Source organism: Gossypium hirsutum, chromosome A13 (assembly GCF_007990345.1).
Source record: "Gossypium hirsutum isolate 1008001.06 chromosome A13, Gossypium_hirsutum_v2.1, whole genome shotgun sequence".
Classification (NCBI taxonomy): domain Eukaryota; kingdom Viridiplantae; phylum Streptophyta; class Magnoliopsida; order Malvales; family Malvaceae; genus Gossypium; species Gossypium hirsutum.
The window spans coordinates 62,503,046-62,510,701 of record NC_053436.1 but is presented as its reverse complement, the minus strand read 5'-3'; positions in this window follow the sequence as shown (position 1 = coordinate 62,510,701).

Genomic DNA, 7,656 nt, shown 5'->3' with positions numbered 1-7,656 from the left:
CCCCCATTGCCGTGAGTTGAAGAAAAGAAAACAAAGAAAAAAAAGTGTCCATCCTTTTTCATTTCTTTTGGCCGAAAGTTCTAAGGAAGAAGGAAGGAGCTCTTGCTTCATGATCGGCTTGGAAGAGGATTAGGAAGAGGTTCGGCCATACTTGTATCTAGGTTAAGGTATGTTTGATGTTGCGCCATGAGATTCATGCATGTTTTTAGTAGTTAGCTTGAGTTCTAACTAGCCCATGGTTCAAATGTTTACTATGTCATGGAGATGATATTCGGCTAAGGTGGATTTGTGTTGATGTCATTTGCATGCTAAAAGTGAAGCTTTGTAATGATGCATGTGATGGTGGATTGATGACTCTTGAATCTTCTTTTTAGCATTTTTGAGTGAGACATTAAGTTCTTTGTTTAACCATGACCAAAATTGAAATGGTATGGTGTTGTGATGCATTCGGCCATGGTAGGAAGTAGAAGAGAAATATGGTTGTTGTTCACGTTATTTGGATGAGAAATGGTAGTAAGGTGAAGTGCAAATGTTAGTGTTTGATTTACTAGTGTATATATGTGTATTGGCCAAGTTTTAAACTTGAAACAAAATGGTGTTTAGTCAATACAAGTGACCATACTTGTAGAATGTATTAAGTGTTGCAATCGGCCTCAACATAGACATGCATGTTCGGCCACAAGAATGAGTACATAAGTTGATGTGTATGTTCGGCCATAGGTAAGCATATTGATGGCTTTATCTTGACTTAGAAAATTCGGCTAAGGGGAATATTAGCTAATATGTTGAATTCGATTTGTGATTTCGTACATATGTTGTGACATCCCAAAATTGACCCTAGTCGGGAAGTGGTTTCGGGACCACAAAACCGAGTCATACTAATAATTAGCCATCATATTTGATGCTTATTATATGTATATATGCATGTGTGAAAATTTCATGTTTGAATTTTGTTAATTGTAAGTGAATTTTATTAAATAGGACTTATGTGAGAAAATTTAGAAATGTGCTAGGCAAATGTGAAGTGGCCTATTAATGCATGTTATGAAAATGTGCTAGGCAAATGTGAATTACCCAAAATTTGAGCTAGTGGCCGGCCATGCTATGGGTGGAAACATGTTGGGAACATGTTGGCTTAGTGTGTTATGTTAGAAAGAATAAATAAAGGGTTAGTAATTAAGTAATGAAAAGGGAGGGGTGATGAAAACAAAGTTGTCTCATCCATCCCCCCCCCCATTTGCCGTAACTAGACAAAGAAAAGAAAAAAAAAGAAAGGGTGTTCATCCTTTAACACCTTGGCCGAAAATTTGAAGGAGGAAGGAAGAAGAAAGGTTGAAGAGATTCGACCATGCATGTAACTAGGCTAAGGTATGTTTGATGATGTTCCATGAGATGCATGCATGTTTTAGTTGTTAGTTTGAGTTCTACCTAGCCCATGGTCTAAATCTTGCTATGTGATGGAGATGATATTCGGCCATGGGTGTTGTCTTTCTTGGTTGGTGTTTTGATGTTGTGGTGATGAGGCATGAAGATGATTGAGCTTGAGTGTTTAATAAAACAAAAGGTTCTTGGATATTCGGCCTTGGTGTTTCTAATTGGAGGTATGTTGTTTTTATTTCTTGATAATTTATGTGAATTTGAGTTAATTGTTAAGCTCCTTTCATAGCCCATGAATTAATATTTGTTATTGGTTGGAAATGATGCATTCGGTTATGGGTTGATTGGGTGTCTTTCAAAGTGTTAAATGTGTTGGAAATGGTTTGATAATGATGATAGTTATGAGGTATAATCGGTCATGTAATTAGCTCAATTTGAAAATTTTGTTTGTTGTGTAAGTGCATGAGATACTTGGGTAAATGAACCGGTTTGAGTAATGCTTTAGTTGGGAATGTGTTTTTGCTAAAATGCAAAAATATAAATATATTCGAGTGGGTACTAATTATTATGAAATGGATGCAATGACAATGTATGTGATTGTATCTTACATTGAAATGATTAGTTTGTGCCTTAATTGTGGCTCGACAAGAAAGTATATTAGGTCATTATGGGTTTATTTATATGATGATGCTATAATTGTAGTATTGAATAATTGTAGCCTAATAATGTGTTCGGTTGTGCATGAGTAGGGAATATATATATGGTGTTTAAATAACTAGTTATTAAGGTCATTTGTAGCTTAACTATATGATATACATGTATTAAATTAAATTGCCTATTTGATAAGTGATTAAATAGTAAATGATATTGGTTAAGTAATTAAATAAATCTATTTGTTTTATATTAAGCTCAAGAGCAAAGAGGGTCGAAGTTGGATAGGGGAAAAGAGAAAGTAATTGAGTAGCCTTTCCGCAACCGTTCAAGTATATCCGAGGTAAGTTTTAAGTGTTTAAACGTTGAGTAAATCCAATTACAATAGGACATGATGAGTTGATTTAATAAGATATGATGTGGCCATGATATGTTCTAAGCTCAAATGGTAAGTTCTTATGTGTTTGAGCTTGGGAATTTAAGGGTAATTTGAAATAGCCTGCTTCGGACAGCAGCAGTAATGTGACTTTAGAAAATCACCATAAATTTATGGAATTGAATTAGAGGCTGAATGAGACATGAAATTAAAGCTTAATGAGTCTAGTTTCTTATAAAAGAAACCGTGTAAGCAAAGGAATTTCCGATAATGAGATATTTAAAGTTGTGTGAGACGGTGTCAGAATGACTCCGAAATCCCCTGTTCTGTTTTTAGAAAATCATTATAAATTGTACAAAAATGGTTATAAGATAAAATTTATATGCTTAGACTCCTTAATGAGTCTAGTTTCAAATGAAATCAAATACAACACATTTTGAATTCTGTAAAATGAGAAATTTGATTCGTAGTGAAGAGTGGTCAGATTAGTCAAACAGTGAAACAGGGGAAACTTTAAGAAAATCTGGTATTGATTGGACAAACATAAAATTCTTGAAATTTTATGGATGGAAGATATACGAGTCTATATTCAGGAAAAATTAACGGAAAGTGATTTGGAGATTTGTAGCTCCAGTTATAAATAATTTAGTGCTATTGCTCAGGAAAAACAGCTTGTGCTGAATTTGAGATTATGTTGTGAACCTTGATAAACTTGTTTTAGTTGCTCATAAGCTATTGATTAAACCCATACTTGAATTCTAAATCGTGATATTGTAAGTTTATGAGTATTCGAATATGAAATGATAGTAAAGCCTAATGGCCGATGTGATGAATGTGAAAGTGTATATATATGTGATAAGGCCTAATGGCCGATGTGATGAATGTGAAAGTGTATATATATGTGATAAGGCCTAATGGCCGATGTGATGAATGTGAAAGTGTATATATGTGATAAGGCCTAATGGCCGATGTGATGAATGTGAAAGTGTATATATATGTGATAGGGCCTAATGGCCGATGTGATGAATGTGAAAGTGTATATATGTGATAAGGCCTAATGGCCGATGTGATGAATGTGGAAGTGTATATATATGTGACAGGGCCGAGTGGCCAACGTGATGAATGTGAAAGTGTATATATGTGATAGGGCCTAATGGCCGATATGATGAATGTGGAAGTGTATATATATGTGACAGGGCCGAGTGGCCAACGTGATGGATGTGAAAGTGTATAAATGTGATAAGTCCCGAAGGGCATTTGTGTCAGTACTATATCCGGGTTAAAACCCCGCAGGCTTTATGCGAGAATATTATCACTGATTAATGTCCTTAAGCTTCGTGCTTGTACTATATCCGAGCTCTAAAGACCCGATAACTTCTTGTGGAGATTATGTCCGGGTAAGACTTCGTAATAAGAATTGCTTATAAATATATTCAATGCGAAAGGTTAAACAGGTATGTACTCCAAGTTTATATGTGAGCTTGATTTGCACTAAATCATAAGGTAGTTATGTGATGCATATGAGAGCAATCTATGAGACTATTCCTATGATTATGTGACATCGGATCAGTGTGAGAGGTGATGTGAAATCATACGATATATCTATGTCACATGAGCTCACTTTTATGTGAAAGTTTATCTGCCTATTGTATATGATGAGATGTGCAGATTCGGTAAAGGGATGGTATGCCCGAAGGAAGAGTGAAATAAAAATACGAACAACTATGTTATAATTTGATTGTTATCTGTTGACACTGCTTAAAACTTACTAAGCATTGTAATGCTTACTCCGTTTACTCTGTTTCCTCTGTTTTATAGATCTCATTGCGAAGCTACAGGCTCGGGGATCGTCAGCAACTAGTCACACTATCACTATCCACTGTTTGGTACTGCTATGTTTCGGATTGTCTTATGGCATGTATAAAATAGACTAGTGGCGGAAGAATATTTTGGTTAATGTATATAGCCATGCGAAAATGGCTTATATATGTTTGAGCATAATGTTATAATCATTTGGTATGGAATGGTTAATCGCTATCATGATTTGTGCTATTTATGCTAAAAGGGCTAGTTGAATCATGGAAACTATGAAATAGGTAATGTCTACCTTAAAGGCAGATGCTGGCAGCAGCAGTGATGTAGATTTGGAAAATCACTAAAAATATTAGGATTGGAATTAAATAGTGAATAAATTATGTAAACGAACCTTGATGAATATATTTTCATAGGAAAGTAACGAAATGATCATATGGACAGTATGTTAAGAGATATTCAGGTTCTCGTGAGACAGGGCCAGAACGGTTTCTGGATTCCCTGTTCCGACTTTGGAAATTAATTATAAATTAACCAGAGATAATTAGGAGTCATGCCATATATGTATGGATTCCTCTCTGAGTCTAGTTTCTATAGAAACAAACGGCATCAGTATTGAAGCCCTGTGCAGGGAGATATCCAAGTCGTAATGTGCAAAGGTCAGTGTAGTCGATCCCTGTAACATGGGAGACTTTGACTAATAAACTGTACTAATTGGCCTGACCAAAAATTCTAGAAAAAAATATGTAGATGGGAATATGAGTCTAGTTTCAGGGAAAAATTACGAAACTGATTTTCGAGTTGTGAAACTCAAGATATGATTTTTAAGGTGACAGTGTCGCAGTTAGCCAACTGCCTGGAAAATTTTAAAATGGACTGCGATAGTAAGCGAATTTAGTCTGTGAACCCCTCGTGTCTGACTCCGGCAACGGTCTCGGGTACGGGGTGTTACATATGTGACTCTAATGTCTAATGTATATATGGGCTAAGTACCTTGAGCTTCTCTTTTGATGTTCGACTGAATTGTATTAAATTGCTTAATGTGATTAAAAAATGTGTATGACCATTTTGTATTTGAGCTAAAGGTGGCCATATGACCCATCAAATTCATTGTCATGTTCGGCCATAAGCTAGCATAATGAGACTTTAATAAGTTAAATTTGTTTGAATTAGCTCAAGAGCTTAGAGGACCAAAGTTGGATAAGGGAAAGGAAAAGTGATCGAATAGCCGCCGAAATCGTTCGACAACATCCGAGGTAAGTTTTCGAGTAATGGAGCCTAGATTATGATTCGATTAGATTATGTCTTAAGTAAATCAAAATCATGCTCTTTGTATGTGGCTATTGAGCCGAAATTTGTAAGTGTGATAAGTGTTTTGTGTTTGAGCTTTGGTAATGAAAATGAAATATGGATGTGTCATGATTTATTGATATATGTGCATGGTTATTCGAATGATATCCGGGCTAAGTCCCGAAGGCTTTTGTGCTAGGTGACTATAACCGGACTAAGATCCGAAGGCATTCGTGTGAGTTGCTATATCGGGGCTAAGACCCGAAGGCATTTGTGCTAGCGATTATATCCGGGCTAAAACCCGAAGGCATTTGTGCTAGCGACTATATCCGGGCTAAGTCCCGAAGGCATTTATGCTAGTGACCACATCCGGGCTAAGACCCGAAGGCCTTGTGCAAGTAGTTATATCCGGCTAAATCCCGAAGATTTCTTGAGTTTGGGAATGAGCGATCTGCTGTAATAATTTCAATTAATACGCTCGTAAAATCTCAACAACGAGGTATGTGTTGTACATGCATTGGATTAATTGATTCCTCTTAAATAGCATTCGCTCAATTGATTAAGGAGCTTCCGGTTTTTCGTTAAGTTGATCCCTTATGTATGAATATAAGGGTTGGAAATGTGAAGTAGGACTGATTTTTGAGAATATATGTGTATATGAAATTATCCGTTTAGTTATATGAATGCTATACTTCAGTTGAGCCCAATTCCATTGCTCAAAACTTACTAAGCATTAGATGCTTACTCCGTTCTTTGAATCTCTGTTTTATAGATTTTGGTTCGTCAGCTATCGGACTCGGGAGTGTCGAAGTCGAAGTCGCCCACACTATCAAAGCCCCTTTTGGTACACTTTTGGTTGAACTTTGAAATGGCATGTATAGGACTACCCTTTTTGTTGTTGGTCATGGACCCTTTGGTTTTGTATAAATTTGGATAGCCATGCGAAAATGGCTTATATACACTTTGAACTTAATATTATAATCGTCTTGTATGATGTTCATTAAGAGGTATGGAAATGTTTGGGAACGATTAGCCATTGGAATGGTTAATCATGATCATATTTTGTGCTATTTATGCAAAAGGGCTAGTTGATTCATGGAAACTATGTAATAGGTAAAGTCTACCTTAAAAATAGATGCTGATAGCAGCAGTGACGTGAATGTGAAAAATCACTAAAAATAGTAGGAATGGAATTAAATAGTGAATAAATTATGAAATCTAACCTTGATGAATCTGTTTTCATAGGAAAGTAACGAAACGATCATATGAACAGTATATTATGAGATATTTAAGTTTTCGTGAGGCAGGGCCAGAACAGTTTCTAGATCCAGATAATTAGAGTCATGCCATATATGTATAGATTCCTTCTCGAGTCTAGTTTCTATAGAAACAAATGGAATCAGTATTGAAGCCTTGTACAGGGAGATATCCAAGTCGTAATGCGCAAAGGTCAGTGTAGTCGAACCCTGAAATAGGGGAGACTTTAACTAATAAACTGTACTAATTGGCTTGACCAAAATCTAGAAAAAATTTGTAGATGAACATATAGTCTAGTTCAGGAAAATTAGGGAACTGGTTTCTAGTTTGGAACTCGAGATATGATTTTAAGGTGACAGTGACGCAGTTAGCTAGCTCGTCTGAAATTTAAAATGGACTGTGCAAATAGTGAGTTGGTCGATTCTATGGCAATTCTACGGTGTTAATTTATGTCTGTATTTGTGATTTACTGTAATTTTGGTCTAGCTATACATGCCATTTTGTGATTATTTGATAGTGTGGTGATTTCTGACATTGCAAATGTGTTTATTTATAATAATGGATCCTGATCCCAACCGAGCGGCAGCTGATGATCTTGAGAGTGTAGCGCCTGCTCCCGCACAAGGGACGGCGCCGGCGGACTTTGGGACAAGAGATTAAGGTTGAGCAAAGCTTGGAAAATAGCCTAGGTATATTCCACACAGGCAGAAACACGACCATGTGTCTCAGCCATGTATGGAACACGACTTTGGGACACGGGCGTCTGGAGACTTAAAGCATGAAATTTCCAAGATTTTCGTAAGTTCTCGGTTTAGTCTCGAACCCTTTCTAAAGTATGTTTTGGGCTTCGTAGACTCAAATAAGGGACTATGTGTAAGTGAATGAATGTTTTG